The sequence below is a fragment of the Callospermophilus lateralis genome, chromosome 6 (assembly GCF_048772815.1).
Source record: "Callospermophilus lateralis isolate mCalLat2 chromosome 6, mCalLat2.hap1, whole genome shotgun sequence".
Taxonomy (NCBI): domain Eukaryota; kingdom Metazoa; phylum Chordata; class Mammalia; order Rodentia; family Sciuridae; genus Callospermophilus; species Callospermophilus lateralis.
The window spans coordinates 88,592,045-88,612,190 of record NC_135310.1 but is presented as its reverse complement, the minus strand read 5'-3'; the positions used below and the strand labels follow the sequence as shown (position 1 = coordinate 88,612,190).

The 20,146-nt window shown below is 35.7% G+C and overlaps 1 pseudogene; it reads right to left on the bottom strand.

Moving 5' to 3' along the window:
• The window catches only part of LOC143401932 (keratin, type I cytoskeletal 18-like), a 96,260-nt pseudogene extending 77,135 nt beyond the window's left edge, over positions 1-19,125 (bottom strand).
• Between the last annotated feature and the right edge of the window lie 1,021 nt (positions 19,126-20,146).

The following is a 20,146-nucleotide window of genomic DNA, read 5'->3' as shown; positions in this document are numbered from 1 at the left end:
ATAAGAGATCTTATGAACACTCTGTTCATCTAAGCAATCATACTTCATAAGAACCAGACAGACTTTTAATTCAAAGTATATCCCTCTTGGAAGGGAATCTTGAAAAGCGATGAGGAGAAAGCTCTATCTCCTGGCTTAAGTGCTATTCAGCTCCTGGAAGGATTTCTTAATATTTTATTTTGTGCTTTACTGAGTATTTCTTGGTTCTCCTAATTCCAAAGAAGTGTTTTTTGTTGTTGTTGTTGTTGTTGTTCACCCTCTGCTTTTTCTTCCCTTGTCAAAAAGAAATATCACTCCCACAGTTGTTTCCTTCTTTTCTGCAGGGAGAGGGAATTCTAAAATTGTTTCATTGTGCCAGGTGGTAAGGTCTTTTCAACCTCTAATGAAATGCTGTTCGTTCGAAATTAAGCCATTGTCACAAGATGTATACTACACAGATTCTTTCCCATTTGTGAAGTTGACTTTATTCTTACAATGTACCTTTCAACACTCTGTTTCTAGTTGAGCATAGTTACAAAAAGTCAAATAATGTTCGGATGGTGTAGGAAGAGCTCAGTGCTCTGGCACAGAAAACTGCAAAATTTTTTCAAATGCTAAATATCTACATATATTTAGACAAACATAATTGTACATTCAAATGTCAAAGAAAAGCTTATTTACACAGAGAAATTATGGTCACTAACTAGATCAAAATTGGGAGGTGAATGAACAAATTACACAAAAGGGACGTTTACTCTTTCTCTTTCAAAGGAGTCTAGCTATTACCTATTTTTCAGAATCTATCATTGATGAGCTTCACAAAAATTAAGGAAGAAAAGGCTTAAGTACTCCTAGATCCCTGAAAACTGGTCTTCCATCCAATTTTAAAGCACTTTTAGCAATTGAGAGCACTGTTTCCAAATTTCTTTGGATTTCTGGTGTTCCCATGATCACTTAAGAGTCTCTAAGTATAAACATATCAAATAGCTGCTGCTGCCACCCAAAATGCCCACACACTATCTAATCATTCCTCATAGCAAGCCAACATGGTTCTTCTTAAACTTGGACCCATTGGTTCTAGCTTTGCCTTATTAAACTACACCAAAGTAATCTAATCCATCTTCTGTGTAAAAATACTATATACCAAAAGCTCACCCATCACGTAATATCCTTCAGGTCTTCTCTCTATAAAGTAAACATCCCATTTCCCTACAGTCATGTGATATGGTTTCTAGACCACTGGCTATTCCAAATACCTTACTCTGGGTACACCTCAGGAATCTCTTAAACTATCATTGGGCAGATGATTCCTTGTGAGGTCTAATTAACAAACAATCCAGCAAGACCACTTAGACACTTTCTATAAACCTAGCCTAAACCACAGGAGCTTTCTTGGCAGACATCTGCTCCTTATTCGTTGAACTCATAATCAGCTAAACCAAATGTCCTTTACCCAGAATTGTGCAATTTAACTTGTGAACCCAAAATGTAACTTTGCATTTAAACCTCTTACATTTCTTCATACTATACTTATTTCAGCAATCTGGTTTTTAAAGTAAATTTTTATTCTTTATGCTTTGCATCTTCATCTGACATATTAGTTATTCTTAAATTTTTTAATCTTTGAATTTGACGGATGTGCCATAGATATATTTTTCTGAGTCCATTTATGTAAACTGTTGAATGGAGGATGAAGGAGTATTTTGTCTCTACAGAAACCTAATACATTGACATCAATCTAGTGGTCTTTCTCCCTAGGTATTATCTTTGTGGTTTAACTACTCCAGCCTGATCTTTATAAATAACCACTCCCCCCTGTTGATTCCTTTTATTAGGGAAGAAATAGAAAAAAGTCCATCAGCACTTTACCAAGTTTTTATGAACACAGGTATTCAAAGCCATACTAACCTACACAACAATGATTAAACCAATTCATAACATTTATGAAGAGCAAGATGAATACATTTAGGATTTTGTTGTTGTTCCAGAGTGTTTTGCATGGTGTATCCTGTACCTGTATTATCCCAGCTAGCCTGTAGTCTGTATGAGAAAAATAAAAAGTGTATATCTGACCCTAAATCAAATTTCATGTGGCTTAAAGGGGTAAAGCCAGAATCACTGATTTCACGTTTTAGGAACAAAAATACTGGCTTACTAAGAGGTATGGTCATTGATAATATGATGCAGTGTCCTTAGTGGAGACAGGTATAATATAATGTTTTTATACTTAGATACTGAATTATTTCAGGGAAGGCAGACAACATATATCTCAATGCATTTTATTGTATATTGTATTAATGGTAGCAGCTATTCCATGTCCAAGAAAATAAAGAGGAATCCTCATTCTAAAGACAACCATTCTACCATGGTGTCTAACCCTGATCCCTCAACATCAGATACTGTCATACACCAGACCTCATATTCAAATCAAGTGCTTATAGCTCACATCTGATATTCTCTTAAAAGATGAGCATTTTACTAAGCCAAACATATATACATTTGAATTAAGATATTTATGTTGACAATTAAAATACCAATATACCAACGCATATTTGCATTTTAACAAAGTCTGTCAATGTCCTAAACCAAACAAACAGATATAGAAAGGTTAGGCTCCCCCAAGATTCCTTTACATTATATAAGAAAAGAGTGATATTCATTTACTAACATGCAAAGCCAGCAATGAAACCAGAGTCATGTGAGACTGGAAAGCCAAGTTATATATAGGTGACTCTTCCAAAGTAAAATTAACTTTTATTTTTATTTTCATTTAATGCATTAATAACCAGTCCTGTTAACCTTTTTCAGTTAGATCTAAATAGAAAAAAAATTGTTTAAAACCTGCCTGGTTTAGTAAAGAGCTGAGCTATTACCCCCAAGGTTCAGTTTTCATCTATACTTAAAACATTCTAACTGAAAACAAGATGCTAGAAAGATTTCAAAAGCAAGACTCAGAAAGCAATTATCCACCAAAACAATAGTAATAGCATCAACTAAGATTCTGTAGCAACCAGCCCTGACTGTCAGCTTTTGTTTATAAATCTCAACTACTGCCTCTGAAGCTACACCCATCTCTATGTTAAAATGTAACCGTTTCAAACTGGCACAACAATGTGTGTTCCCAAATAGAAATTTACCAAATATGTATTAAATGTTTTTAATTTTTTATTTTTAGTGCATGCATTATAGTTACATGTAGTGTATACATATTCTGTTTTGTGAGATTCCCTTTTATCATTGCTTTTTTCTCTCCAGCTTCTACATATGAGAGAAAACATCTGACCCTTGCCTTTCTGAGTCTGGCCTATTTCACTTACCATGATGTTTAATAGTGCCATCCATTTACCAGAAAATGACATAATTCCATTCTCCTTTATGTTTGAGTAAACTTCATTGTGTATATATACCACATTTTCTTTATTTGTCTATCAATGGGCACCTAAGATGGTTGCATAAGTTGGTTGTTGCTATGAATATTAATTTGCTGGTATCACTATAGTATGCTGACTTTAGATCTTTGGGATAAATATCAAGAAGTGAGATAATTGGATCCAATAGTGGCTCCATTCCTAGTCGTTTGAGGCCTTTCTATACTGCCTTCCAAAGTCATTGTACTAATTTGCAGTCCCACCAACAATATATAAGTTACCTTGTTCCCCACATCTTCACCATCAATTACTGCTAATTGTATTCTTTTTAATGTATTTTTAGTTGTAGATGGACAAAATACCTTTAGTTCATTTTTATGTGGGGCTGAAGGTTGAACCCAGTGCCTCATGCATGCCAAGAGAGCGCTCTACCACTGACCCACAGCCCGAGACCATTGCTTTTCTGACTTGGGTGAGATGAAATCTCAGTGTAGCTTTAATTTGCATCTCTCTGATTGCTAAGGATATTGAACAATTTTTCGTGCATTTCTTGGACATATACAATTCTTCCTTTGAGAAATGTCTCTTTAGATCTTTCACCCATTTATCGGTATTATTTTTTAGTATTAAGTTGTTTTGAATTAAGGTATTTATGTTGACAATTATTATTTATTAGTCCCCTTCTGGAAGAGTAGCAGGAAAAGATTTTTCCCATTCTGTAAACTCCTTTATCATGCTTTTAATTGTTTCCTTTTCTGTGAAGAAGCTTTTTATTTAATACCATCCCATCTATTGATACTTGGTTTTATTTCTTGAGCTGGAGGAGTCTCACTAAGGAAGTCAATGCCTATACAAGGGGTTGGAGTACTGATCCAATGTTGATGTTGTTTTTCCCAGCAGTTTCACTGTTTCTGGTGTGATTCCTATGTCTTTGACATATTTTTAGTTGATTTTTGTGCAGGATTAAAGGTAGGGATCTAGTTTGTTCTCCTACATATGGCTATCCAGTTTTCCCAGCACCATTTGTTAAAGAGACTAACTTTCCTGCCACTTATGCTTTGGCATTTTTGTCAAGGATCAGATGACTGTACTTACATAAACTTTCTTTCTGTGTCCTCTAGTCTCTTCCATTGGTCTTTATATCTGGTTTTATGCAAACACCATGCTATTTTTGTGACTGTAGCTCTGTAGTATATCATCAAGCATTGTGATGCCTCCAGCCTCCTCCTTTTTGCTCAGGATTATTTTTACTCTTCTGGGTCTTCTATTCTTACATATAAATTTTAGTACTATCTTTTCTCATTCTGTGAAGAGTGTTATTGATATTTTGATGAGGATTTAATCGAATCTGTAGATTGCTTTTGGTAATGTGGACGTTTTTTTGCTATTAATTCAACCCGTTCTATCCATAAACATGGTAGGGCTTTCAATCTTCTAGGGTCTTCAATTTCTTCAATTTTTAATGATTTTTGTTGTTGTTGTTGTAGAGATCTTTCACCTCCTCAGTTAGATTTAGTCCCAAGGGTTTTTTTTATTTTTTATTGTGAATGGAATACTTTTCTTGATTTCTTTCTCAGCATATTCATTATTAGAGTATAGACGAGCTATTTATTTTCATGTGTTATTCTTGTATCCTGCAACTTTATTGAATTTGTTTACTAGCTCTAAATGTCTTCTGGATGAGTGGTTTTTTTTTTTTTTTTTTTTTTTTTTTTTTGGTTTTCTAAGTTTAGGATCTTGTCATCAGCAAACATAGATAGTTTTCTAAATTATTTATTTATTTTAATTAGGAATATATAACGGAAGAATGCATTTTGATTCATTGTACACAATTGCAGCACAACTTTTTATTTCTCTGGTTGTAAAATAGAGGTAGTTTGACTTCTTTCTTTCCTATTGGTATCCTTTTAATTTTCTTCTCCTGACTGATTGCTCTTGCTAAAGTTTCAAGAACTATAATGAATAAGAGTGGTAAAAATGGACATTCTTGTCTTGTTCCTAATTTTAGAGGAAATGCTTTCAGTGTTTCTCCATACAATATGATGTTGGCTATGGGTTTGTCTTGTATACCCTTTATAGAATTCAGGTACATTTCTTCTAAATCTAGTTTCTTTGGTGTTTTTAACATGAATGGGTACTGGATTTTGTCAAAGGTTATTTTTCTTCATGTATTGAAATAATTGTGTGATTTTAAAAAATTGTTAATTCTATTTAAGTGATGAATTACATATATTGACAGAGACCAGTATTAAGCAAAGAGATTAAAGTAGTAATTTTAAAAAGCCTTCAAAGAAGGAAAAGCTCAGGACCAGCTGAATTCTCAGTTGACTTCTAGCAGACATTTAAAGAAGCACTAATTCAAATCCTTCTCAAAATATTCCATGAAATAGGATGAGAAGGACATTCCAAAATTCAATCTATGATGATAGTAATACCCTGATTCCAAAATCAGATAAAACTGTAAACCAATATCTCTTATGAACATACATGCAAAAATTTTTAATAAAATATTAGCAAAACACATTAAGAAGATTATATATCATGATCAATGGGTTTCATCCTAGACCTTGAATGTGTTATAATACTTTTAACTGAAGCACAGATGTATACTTGTTCACATAAAATTTTTGGAAAACTTTATTAGTTTCTAAAAAGTTTTGTAGTGTTAGTAAGTTTAACAATGAAAAGACTTGTTTTCAAGGCTTGGCATCAAGAGATTTTTTTTTTTTTTTTGTACTAGGGATTGACCCAGACTCCTTTACCACTGAGCTACAACTCTTGTCCTTTTTATTTTGAGATAGGGTCTTGCTAAGTTACTTGAGGTCTCTCTAAGTTGCTGAGGCTGGTCTTGAACTTGTGCTCCTCCTGCCTCAGCCTCCTGAGTTACTGGGATTAGAGTCTACAATTCTTGGTGCATCAAGTATTTGTTTAAAAAAATTATCATTAGAAATGTGTAGTATCAGGCTGGGGATATAGCTCAGTTGGTAGAGTGCTTGCCTTACATCTACAAGGCCCTCAGTTAAATCCCCAGACATACACACAAACACACACACACACACACTCACACACACACACATACACACACACACACACACACAATGTATAACTACAGTGATGCAGCCACATTAATGTTTATAGCAGCCCAATTCACAGTAGCTAAACTGTGGAACCAACCTAGGTGCCTTTCAACAGATGAATGGAAAAAGAAACTGTGGTATCTATACACAATGGAATATTACTCAGCCTTAAAGAAGAATGAAATTCTGGCATTTGTAAGTAAGTGGATGAAACTAGAGAATATTAGCTAAGCAAAATAAGCCAATTCCAAACAACCAAAAGGTTAATATTTTCTCTGATATGAGGATACAAATTCACAATAGGTATGGCAGAGCAGGGGGAATAGAGGTATTTTGAACTAGATAGAGGGAAGTGAAGGGAAAGGAGGCGGTATAGGGGTAGGAATGGTAGTAGAATGAATTGGACATTATTACCCTATGTGCATATATGATTACATGGCATGGGTAACTCTACAGCATGTACAACCAGATGAATAAGCAGTTATAATCCATTTATATATGATGTGTCAAAATGCATTCTACTGTCATATATAAATAATCAGAACAAATAAAAATATTCTAAAAAATTTAAAAATGTATAGTATCAGGGCTTGAGATGTAGCTCGGGCTCGGTTGGTAGAGTACTTACTTAGCATGCACAAGGCCCTGGGTTTAATCCCCAGCACCACACACATACAAAAAAGTGTAATATCAGAGTGTTATGAATATTTAGAATGAATGTTGAAAAACCATCTTAAGCTATTAACTCTATACATTTAATCAAAGCTAAACTCATTGAGATGAGTAGTCTATCCTCTATATGGAGACTTATACAAAAGATTTCACAATCAAGATCTCCCACAGGTGCCTTTATCCTTGCTTTTTAGAAAAAATTCCTTAGTCAAGATGGAGAATCCCAGACCTCCCTCTCTGAAACTCCCCTCTGGTTATCCTGCCACTGGTGGACAGAAAAAGAGCAGCTCCTATCTTCTAATGCATCATGTACGTGGAAAACCTTGTTAGACTATCCTGAACAAGGGTTTTCTCAAACTCATTAGGGATCCAAAGAGAATTCGAGAAAAGATTTTCACAATTTTTACTCCCCAAAAGCTCTGTTTCTGTGGGCTGTAAGGTCTGTTTGTGATAATTCACTACGTCTCCAGTCAAACCTTGTGTTTGACAGTGACCTTGGAGACTCCCCCTAAGGGCAACAGAAAAACAAGAATTTGGAAGCACATGTGTGAGTTCCAGTTATTAACTGCTTATAATACTGGTTAATTTGGCAAGTCACGTAAACTTTCTAAGTTTATGTTTCCTCATTCATGAAATGGGGAAGATGATAAGGCTGCCCTGCAGACTTGATAATGGGATTATAGGAGTTAGCCACTCCTGTGTGTGAGAGCATTTCAGAAAGTGTATTCTTTATTCTCATCATTATCATTATCTACAGCAGCTAAATAAGTAACTCACCTGGGTCATAGACCCTTTCCCATACCATGCTGCTTCCATTCCTTGTAAGCTTGAACTCCACACACACATTTAAAAAAAGGACAAAAAATAAAATAAGCCAAGCATCACTGAAGAACCCTTAAGCTAACAAGTGGAAAGCACCATTGGTCAAGAACCAGCAAGGTCTAGTTAAGTGACTCTAGTATTATGCTGCCAATGCATCATTTCATCACACATGGAAAGACAATAAAACCTCCAATAAAGTGATTTCTCATCCAGCCTTCACAATAACTTACCTTAGATAGAGCTGGTAGCACAGGCCCTTGACCATAGGTGGAGAAGCCAAACGTCTGCCCAGCTCACTGAGCTGAGAAATATAAAACTCTGGTCTCTAATTAAGGTCTCCAAACTCAGGCTTGAACTTCAAGGCTTTTATAGCCACTCATTACTTTTGTTTCTTACCACAAATCACTTATTTGAAGCCTAACTTTACTTATTTTGTTTCCGTAGTGTTGTGTGCACAGTGGATTGATACTATTCAGTGAAATTGGACTTGTTACATTTCTCAGAGGAGGACAGCATGTATGTAGAAGATTTTATTTTTTAGATAAACGAGACCAATTAATTTTAAAATTGGTTGTCAAAAATTGACTTTTATTGATTGAAAATCATTTTAATGATTGAAAGCCATTTCCCTATTCCAAGTAAAGGAAACCCTTCTGAGTTTTATGCTATCCGTAAGTTTTCAGCAGGTGCTAAGTTGATGGTAATATTAGCCTTACTGCTGATCATGATGGATTTGGCTCACAATTTACCAGATATGCAGCCACAGCATCATTTTAGTCAGCATCTCATACTACTGCAGTCTTGGCCTAAACTGTGAATTTCCTAAATAGCTATTATTTGGCTACATGCCATATTCAATTTAGTGTCTACACCATGACAATTGATTATTTTTTTCTGCTACCTTTAGCAGCCTGTGTTTACAGTATATGCCACCCTCAGTAATTTTTTAGTACAGGAGATTTGCCTATATAAAGACTCTGTAAACTTAGTAAAGATAGATTTTTGTACAAAGTCAGATTATTTAGAGATATATGTAAGAGTGTTCACAAATGCATTTATTAATATTTGATGCACTTAAAAAACCAGAGTAGGGGAAGCATCTGTGGTGAGATGAACATATGTAGCAAGTTTGTTCACTGCTTGCTTGAGACTTTTGATATATATATATATATATATATATATATATATATATATATATATAGTAATTACTCAACTCTCAACTTGTAAGTGTTAAATCAGATGAATATGTTAAGAAGCTCAGTGAAGTAGAGTAAGTTTGTATCGAATAATAGAGACTATATATGTGTATAGAGAAATGTGTTCCCAAGGCAGTTTATAGTTACCCTTTTTCAACCATGGGGAAAAAATCTATAGATATAAATTGTTTTAGTCATCACTAGAGTTTGCAAGAAAAGAAGGGGAAATAGATGATGTTATCATTTCTCATGACAAATCCTTCCTGATAAATTCTAATGTTAGTTTCCAAATATTATGCATATGTACTGTGATCAATTTTGCAAAGAAACACAAAGTGTTATAGGACTATGCTAGGGGGAGAATGAACAAGGTATGGAAGCAAATTTAAAAAGCAATTTGGGGCTTAAATTAGGATAGTGAAAATAGATGTATGGTTATTTAATATCATCTTTACTTAACAGAATGATGATATCATAACCACATGAGAAATGTGCCTCTCTTAAAAGTCTCTATTTTGACTATAAACTACCCAAATTTTTGGTTTTCAAATCAACACATATACATGCACCAATAGCAACCCTATCTCTCCAAAGCCTATCTCTCCATTATCATATAAAGTTGTACTTTATATCTAGTTATTTTTAGAAAAATTTCATTCTTTGGCAGCATTGTATGGAATGATTCTTTAGTTAATCTTAAACTTTCTGTATTCACCCTAAGTGTTACTCTTGTGCAAATGCTTTGCAATTATTCTAATAGAATATGTGGCTACTTTTCAAGATGCTCTATTAGACCAATTACTCATAAAAAATCTTTGTTGGCTCATTCCACTTCACAAGTGGGAGGCAGTTGGAAGTCTATCACTACCAGATGGAGTGGAGAATATATGCCCAGCTTGGGTAATGCTACTCTGACATGGAGGGATAGAAAAGTTTCTAAGAGACTTTCTAAAAGTGGAGGAAAGTGCTCACTCTCCAATTATTATCATTTGTTTTGTCTTTCTTATATAGATTTTGTAGAGGAGATTATATTCAAGCAATGTTTCCCACATTACCATCCCTAACCAAGGGGTGGCAGTAATACTGCACCAACAGTACTAATCAGTGTCCTGGCGTCCCTCTTTTGATAGTGGAGCCCATGGTGCCTCACAATGGCATCATACCTGTTGAAGATTGACCCTGCTAACCTCTGTTGCCACAGTTATAATTTAGAAAAGCACCTCATCTATGCTCTTAGCCCCCTGTAGCTTCCTATCCTCTCTATTGGTACTTTTACTGCCTCTCACAGTGGTCAAAAATGAGAGGTGCTGAGGGATCCATCTTGAGTCCCCCAATCCCTCCTCAGAGCTTCCCCATCTCCTCATGAAACACTGCTGACACCTGACCATCTGGTTACTCACCTTCCTCTGATAACAGTGAACTTGTTCTTGTATCACTCTCTGGACCACTCATCAGGGGTCAGACTTGAATTTCATCCTGATATGCCTCACTAGGGTGATACCTCTTCTTGGCATTGCTCCAAGATGAATTTGCACCTTTTGAAGATTCACACATCATTTTTCCTCTTACATTTTAGGGGTTGTGCATCCTCTCTACTGAAGAGAGCTAGGGAGAACTCTTCTTCAAAATTGACCTCAAAATTTGAAATGGTTGGTTTTTCTCACGCTTCTTGCATGAGGTTACTTTCTATGACTTTGTGATTTCCTCCTGCTGCTCCTCAGCATCATAATCTAATTGTGCTTTTTGTCTTTTGAATTTGTTTCTTTCACTGGAAACCTAAACTATATTTGCTGAAGAAAAGTGAAGTTAATTCAGCTATCTAGGGATTAAATATCAGCAGAGAAGTGGAAAGGAGTGAGAAATGGGAAAGAGATGGCACAGTGACACCTCTTGTGACACCTCTTGGGAGTTAACTATGAATGGTCCACGGCCAGCCATAGAAATGTCTGTCTAGGCTTCAGAACCCATGTCTCCCTTTATGGTGTCAAATTTCTCCAGAAACTAGATTGTAGCATCTTCCCTTCTGTATTTTAAAGTGTGAAGCAACTGCTGTTCCTGATATTGCAGAAGTCTCCAGTTGGTATATGGTGAGTTACTACTGATCTGCAAATGTTTGCTTTGCCCTCACAGTGTTGCTTAATAATCTGAACTTTACTGCTTTTGGACAGAGGGTCAGGTTTTATAGATCTCCAGCAATTCCTATGATAGTACAGCTTACTAACTTCTCTTATTTGAATGATCTGGTTTTTTGACCTCTCTAGACCATTGAGGTCCCATGAAAATCACAATTACCTTTTTCACTGCAAAACCACAAGTATGGGCACACCAAAGACAATCAATATCAAATGGATGAAAACAATTTGAGAAAATATCATGGGAGTAAAGAAACAGATGTAAATATATATCATAAAATTTACTTCAATAATAAACTATACTAAGATTTGACAGCAGCTATTGCAGCACCAATACATTCCTCAGCATCTCTATGAAATTTAGTTCCTCTCTCAATATTACCATATTTTCCCATCCTAGTTCAGTTAGTTATTTCTTATCTGTGCTCCTTCAGTACTATATTCTTAAGGCTTACAGTTCATAATAATAGCTTATTTAGTTATCTGAATTCTTCACCAATTCAAGTTGCAAATCCATGGATGAAATGATCAAGGATGGGTTGACAAACATATAGAAGGAGAATTTTGCAATATTCTGAATGAAACAGAATGAGGACGTAAATAAAAACAAAGGTTATGGACCTGAAAAAACATTATTGAAGGACATCTGAATTTGGCACTAAATTGCTTTCACTGATCACTAACCAAATTCTTGTCTTCATTATCTGTCCCCTGTCTGTCAACTTGTGAACCCAGAGATCCATAATGGCTCAATTCCAGGCAATGTTTTGATCAAAAAAAGCTCAACACTGTGAACAAAGATATCTTTAATTTTAATATTGACACAAGGCACAAGAGTTTGCTTGCATCTTTCTACAATCATGAAGACAATGCAGCTGTATAGAGTTTAAGGAGCATGTTTAGATTCCACATCTCTCTTGGTCTTTTCCTCACACTTGGCTGCAGTCTTTCCCTCGAAATTCTCCAAATCCTGTTCCTGCAGCTCTTTCCACAGCCTGCTCTGCCTCTTGGCCTTTGCAATCCTTTACTTTGTTCCTTATCCCCAGCCTTCATCAACGCTCCCTCCACCATCCCTTTTTATTGATCACATGATTTCCTAAAGCTAGTTGGGCATCTTTAAATACTTTTTCAGAGAGTGAAGGAAAGGGAATATTTACTGGGTAAAGGACCAAGTTCCCTTTGGAGGCAGATTGTAAAAGCAGAGCTGGATTCAAATTTCTGTCCCAACAATGTAACCAATCTCTCTGACTTTCATTTCTTGAAGATTAGGTAGTACAGAGTGGAATAAGGTGGTGGGAGAGAGATATGGTGGGAGATTGCTCAGAAGGCTAGTAGAACCAAGAGCATGATGTTGATGTGTGGCTTATGATATTCCAGTTTACACTTGCAAGTGTAAACAAAAAACTTTTTGAATCCTTGTCTCTTGTCTCTAAGAATATTGGAACCCACTGCAATTCTCTGAGTGTTTACTTGCATATTATTTTAAGTATCCATTACATTTCTCTCATTGAGATTATACAGATTTTTTTAATATGGCTTCAGTATCAGTATGAGGGCTCCCTGTAGATATTCTGAATCCAACATTGGTTTTCACTACCTGTGTTGTTGGTAAGACTGCAGACTGGCACATTATCTCTGGTATCCTTCTAATTCTTTCCTGACTTGAATCTGCATCCTTAATAGCTACAATTACTTAAATAATGCTTATTACATATCAGTGATGTTTTAAGAACTACACATTTATTAACTTACTGAACTTTCACAAAATTCCTAGGAAATAGATAAAGGCATATTTCTATAATACAACATATGACTTGGGGGTGGGGGGAACCTCATGTTTGTAGAGTTACATACTAATAACAAGCTTTATTGGAAAAATAGAGGACAGTCGAAATCTGTGCATCATAGTAATATTATCATAGCAAAATTATCAGTATTGTTATGTATTTGCACCTGCCTAACTGGCTTAAAAGATTTGTAATTATTTGTCTTAAGGGATTGTGATAATCACAGAACCCTTTTGAGTCGATGGTTTTCCTATAAGACCAAAGTATCCGAACATCAGTAACTAGGACCAAGCCTTGTCCTTCAGCATGGCAGATGTGAAGTCTTTTGACATTTCTCTCTCATTTCTAATGTCCAATAAAAGTCCATAAAAATTCCTGCAGAGAACATTCTCTCCATTCCTGAAAATGTTACTGAGTTTTTCCGAAGGCTGCAGGAAGTTTCTTCCTGACCATGACAGCTCATCACTGAATCTTGGCATGTTTGCTAACAGGACACCAGTTGTTTCAGTGATTTTTATATTTTCAGAAATATCTTCTCTTCTATGAAAAAGACATCTTCCCTCTGTGATGCAGACCAAAATCTATGGTGTTCTCACTTTTACAATTTCAGGCCTAGAAGTCAGAGCTGGTTTGGCCATAATAACTGCTTCAGACTCTGTACCCTACCCTTACACAAAGATCTATCTTACTGATCAATAACAAATCTTGGTCTTGGCTTCTGTTTGTGGTTTGTTTGTAATAAAGTTGCCTTAAATAAAATTTTGAACATTCACAGATTTCACGAAGACTTACTAAATTATGTTTTTTATAATTTTTGAGTTACATGTATTTCATTCCAGAAAATGGAAAACAAATAAAATTACACTAGAAAAAAATATTATCCTTAATAACCTCAAGCTCTTAAATAATGCTTATTACATACCAGGGGTGTTTTTGGAGCTGCACATTTATTAGCTTACTGAACCTTCACAAAAATCCTAGGAAATAGATAAACACATGTTTTTATGATACAACCTATGCCCTGAGGGGGAAAAGCCCATGCTTGCAGAGTTACACACTAATAACAAGTTTTACTGGAAAAAATAGAGCTAGGACTGTCAAAATCTGTGTTTCATAGCACTATGTACTGTAACAGTAAGAGAAATGGTAATTGGTACCTTTGGGGACAGTTTGGACAGCCCAGAAAGGCAGTGCTGCGTGGCTGGAGGGTCTCTCCCAGGAGAATTGCTGACTTGCAGATACTGGCAATCCAGATGGGCATGAAGCTCCCAGCAAACGGTGATACGTAAAGGCATGGGAGGAAGTGTAACCTGCCAGGAGCCAAAAACTACACAACTGGGTACATGCCAATGATGTCAGCAAGGCCTGGGAGTTTCAGTGGGAGAAGTTTTTGATTACTAATTCAAACATTTTACTTGGTACAGGCTTGTTCAGACTTTCTTTTGAGCCGGTGATAGATAACTTGTGTCTTCCTGGGAAGTTTGCCTATTTCATTGAAGCTTTCTAATTTGCTGGTGTGCACTTGCTTGTTGTATAGTTTTAACTTATAATCCCTTTGTATTTCTGGAAAATTGATATTAATGTTCCCCATTTCATTTCTGATATTATCATTTAATAATCTCTCTCTCTCTCTCTCTCTCTCTCTCTCTCTCTCTCTTCCTCTCTCTCTCACTTCCTCATGTCATCCTAGCTAAATATGTGTTACCTTTGTTGATCTTTTAAAATAATCAAATTTTGGTTTCATTGATTTTTCTTTCTTGCTTTTCTGTGTTGTACTTAATTTATTTTCATACAAATCTTTTTTTCTTCTTTTTACTTGCTTTGATTTAGTTTGCTTTTCTTCTTTTCTTTCCAATTTATTTGTTTGTTTGTTTGTTTTGTAGTACTGGGGGTTGAACCCAGAAGAACTGTACCACTGAGCTATACGTATACCCTTCACTCTTTTTTTATTCAAACTTGCCATCCTCTTGCCTCAGACTCTGGAATTGCTGGGATTATTACTATGCTCCACCATGCCTAGCTTACTTTTATTTTCTTTAGAAAGTTAAATTATTGATTTTTTCCCTTTTAATGTGTGAATTCACAGCTACAGATGCTCTAATGTATACTCATTTGGCTCTATCATAAGTTTTGATATATCTAATGTTTTCATTTTCCTTCATTCCAGATTGTTTTTCCATTTTTCCTTCTGATTTCTTCTTTGACCCATTGGTTATTTAGGAGTGTGTTATTTGCTTTCTGTACATTTGTTTGTTTCTAAAATATCCTTCTGTTAATGGTTTCTGTTTTTTAATTTTAATAAAAAATTATACATTGCATGATATCCAACCTTTAAAATGTATTGACACTGTGACCAAACTTATAAATACCTTGCAGAATGCTGCATGTACACTTCAAAATATGTGTGCCTACTGTTGTTGAGTTCAGTGTTCTGTAGTTATCTGTTAATTCTGGTTAGTTTATAATCCTGCCTAGTTGTTCCATTATTGAGAGTGGATTATTGATGTCTCCCAACTCTGACTGCTGAATTGTCTACTTCTCCTTTCAGTTTTGTAAGTTTTTGCTTTTCCATTTTGGTACTCTGTTGTTAGGTGAATATAGACATCATATCTTCTTGATCATTTTTCATCACTTTCATCTTAATAAATGTCCTTAGTAACATTCAGTCCACTTTGTCTGGTGTTAGTATACCCACTAACAGTTTGCATGATTCCATCCTCTACTTTCAACCTATTTATGCCTTTGATTTTAATGTGCCCAAATATGTCTACATGTAATAACATATAGTTGAATCATGTTTTTGTTGTTGTTGCTGTTTGATCTTTTCTTTTTGGTGTTGAAAATTGAACCCATGGCCTCACATAAATGTGCACTTTGCCCCTGAGCTATAATTCTACCTTGAATCATCTTTCTAATGAATTCAATCTGCCAATTTCTGCCTTTTAGATTTAATGTGATTTTTCTATGTGTCTTATATCTTTTGGGTTCTACTAGTTCCACATTACTGCTTTATTTAAAGTCATTTGTCATTGGGGAATGACAAATTAAAATATCAATGAGATACTACTGCATACCTATTAGAATGGATATACCCCCCAAAACCTGACAATAGCAATTGCCTGGCAGGATGTGAAAGATCAGGAACTCTTATTCTTGTGAACTCTTATTCTTGCTGGTGTAAATTTAAAGTTGTATAGCCACTTTGGAAGACAGTTTGGAAATTTCTTAAAAGTTAAGCACAGCCTTACTAAGTAATCAAGCAATCATGTTCCCTACATATTCATCTGAGTGTCTTGGATACATGGATCCACACAAAACCTGACATGAAAGTATTTACTGAATCTTTATTCATAATCATCAAAATCTGGAAGCAACCAAAATGTCCTTCAATAAGTGAATAAATAAATAAACTGTGATGTAACCATACAATGAAGTTGCTGTTTTTAATGCCCCCTCTGAAACTCATGCTGATATTTAATTGCCAATGTGGTAATATTGGAAAGTGGGGCCCTTATGAGGTGAGAAGGTCATGAGAACACTGCCCTCTTGAATGGATTAGTTCTTTTCCCTAGAAGTGGTTTGGCTCTCATGGTAGCTTGTTCCCCTTTATTCTTTCTTTATCTTATCTATGTTCACTTGTCCTTCCATCAGGTTTTGATTCAGCATGAAGGCCCTCAACAGATGCTGATGCTTGAAGACATTTTAGCCTCCAGAGCCAAAAGCCAAATGAATTTTTGTTGTTTCTAAATCATCCAGTCTGTGGTATTCTGTTACTACAACAGAAAATGGATCAAGACAGGAATATGGGGGCTGGGGATGTGGCTCAAGTGGTGGCGCGCTCGCCTGGCATGCGTGCAGCCTGGGTTTGATCCTCAGCACCACATGCAAACAAAGATGTTGTGTCCGCCGAAAACTAAAGGAAAATAGATATTAAGATTCTCTCTCTCTCTCTCTCTCTCTCTTTAAAAAAAAAAAAGACAGGAATATTATTCAGATACCATATTTAAATGGCTTATAAAACTTAAATCACAAAAAGAAAGACATGAGTAAATCTAAAATCAAAGAAGCCAACCTTAAAAGACTAATTATGACACAATAAAATCATATGACATTATATTATATGATATAATATGTAAATATATGACATAATGAAAAAAGACAAAATAGAATAATAGTAAAATATCAGTGATTTCCAGGAGTTCAGGGTAAGGTGGGATGGTTGAACAGGTGAAGTGCACGGGATTTTTTAGGGCAGTGAAACTACTCTGTATGAAATTGTAGTGGTAAATGTATGCCACTAAATATTTATAAAACCACAAAGAGAATTTCAATGTATGCAAATTCCAAATATTTTAGAGGTCAAATGATCTCAGGGCATTTAATACAATGTTATTGAATTAAAAATGTATGAAACAACCCTACTGAAAAAGTAGGGAAAGAAGAAAATGTGCTGACTTACGTAATTTTGGAAATGAATAGTGTCTTTAAAACTAAACACAAAGAAATTGAGCATATGCACTGTACTTGGTTCAATGAACTTGTTTCCCGTGAGGTATTGGTTAACAATTCTGAGACCATTCTGAGACCAGTGTATATATATTGAACATTAAGAAAGAAAGATGGTAGATGGTAGGAATTAGGTTCTTGTTATTGGAATGAGAGGTTACAGAAAATCAAGAAAAAAAGGTTATCATGATCTATGTGGCAAAGGATCAGTGTTAGAGATTCATGAACATGAGCTCACATTCAGTTTAATATGCATACAGATGGTTAAACCCAGAAATATTTGTATACATTGATACACAAGTCAGCATATATAGATTTTTTTTGTGCCATAATACAATAAGTCCTAGAAAAAATACTATCCCAGAAACTTTTATTGGAGGATGGTAACCTCAGATTCTATTATCAGTTTCCAATAAAGGAACCCAGTGCTCCAGGGAGAAATGGCTGAATCTAGGACTAGGGAAAAGCACATGCCAGATAATAGTGAATTATTCTAAAATGCTCCAAAATTTCCACAATAATTTGAAGGTAGTTGGTTTAATAGAGTCCCTTCTGAATTAATGTTTCCCTACTATCTAACAATGTGACTTTATTTGGAAGTAAAGTTTTGCAGATATGGAAACAGTTAAGATGAAGTCATAGTGGCAAAGGTGAGTCCTATACCCTGAATGGTGTCCTTATAAGAAACTATAAACCCAGAGAGAGAAGAACACCTTGTGAAAATAGAAATAAAGTTTGGAGTTATTAATCTATAAGCTAAGAAATTACAGCAACCAAAGGAACCTGGAAGGGACAAAAAGAACTTTACCTGCAGTCTTCAAAGAGAACCTGGCCGTGCCAACACCATTGTATTGGACTTATTATTTCAGCATCTCTAGAAAACTGACCTAGGTGGTATGTCAAAAGGGCCCAGTCAACTAAAAGAGATAACAATGGCCAAAACTGGAAAAACCTAAGCCACAAAACAAATAAATTAGTATTAGAATACAACCTAAAGTATTAAATAAATAAGCATTAATCTCTACTTAAGTAAATCAATGACTGAATAAAATACATGGGAAGAAGATACAAATCTCCAAATGATTAATGCAGACACTGAGGCCGAAGGACAAAGAGACAATCAGTGTAGGTAATAAATGATGGGGTCAGAAAGATGAAGGCTGATTCAGGAGGAAATAAAATGTTAATACCGTCAGGACACTTCCCCCTCCTCCACCTGTTGCCAAGGTGACCAGTCTCCTGGAAATTGTTCCTCCCTACAAAGAATTGTTAATGACTGAAGCCCATTGGGCCTCTCCCTTCCTTTCTGTCCAGGATCACTCCACCTTTGGCCCAATTTCTGGTCACTAGTCAAGCAGGATGGGGGAAGAAAGGCCATGAGAACAAAGGAATTTTAAAAAGTATAAAAGGGGCAGGACATCCCCCACTTCCTCGGACACTCAGATCTGGGGCTCCTTCTCTGCAGAGAAGACTATCTCTGTCCTGTCCTTTAAATACAAACTGCTCTCTACACTTGCCTTGGCGTTTCTCGGATGTTTAGCCTTCAACATCTGGAGAAAGGGGACTTGGCCTGCATTGATTCTCATCGCCAGTATCAATATGACATTTTCAAGGACCTAGATCACAACTCCCCACTCCTTAAATATGGGATATGCATGGGATTTTATTCATTAGAGTACAGTGTAGAAGTGTGCGTGTGTGTGTGTGTGTGTGTGTGTGTGGTGTTGTGTGTGTAACTTTACAGTAGGGAACCATAACAAGTAATTCTTCAACTAGGTGGTTAACAAATCAACAGATGTAGATTTAATGTGATATGGTGAAACTGACACTTTTCCTTTGTGACATTCCTCCCAAGAACATAATTCCAGTCTACTTAGAAAAACATCAGATGATTACCAATCAAGGTGACATTCCACAAAATCCCTGATCAGTTTTCTCAAAACGTATAAGGTTACATAAAAACAAGGAAAGTCTTGAGGATCAGTCATAGCCAAGAGAATACAAGGGATATATGACAATTAAATGTAATTGTAGTGTTGCCAAAAGCTCAGTCCTTGTCCCCAAAGCCAATCCAATAATGAGGACACAGTTTTGAGAAAAAAGGGGAAAAAAGTTTTATTGCTTTGCTAGCAAAGAAGAAACACAGGGAGCTCCTGTCTCAAAGGCTGTGATTCTGCCCATTAGCAGGAACAGGGGCTTTTAAAGAGGTGATTCAAAGGCTACTTTCCATGTGTTCTCTGTCTGGAGCTGTATTCACTTGTTAATATCAAAGACAGTCATTTCTGAGATCTTCTGGTATCATCCCCAAAGTCTGGATAACTTCTTTCATATAGTGGGTGTGAACTCAGGGACAGATAACTCTGCTTAGGATGGGGAAAAAGGGAGGGCTGTTTCCCCTGAGATTAGAGAGGGGGAGAGATTAGTGAGGAGCAAGGAGAAAGAAACATGTCTATTTAAAAAAATAAGTTGTATTGGCAGAGGAACCAGGGTTGTATTCAAAGCAAAAAGTAGACCACTGTTACAGTAGCCCTGATATTATACTAGAACAAGAAAAGGACACTAGGTAAAAGCTAAGGACTAGACAAAGGAGAATGAAGAGAAGAGAAG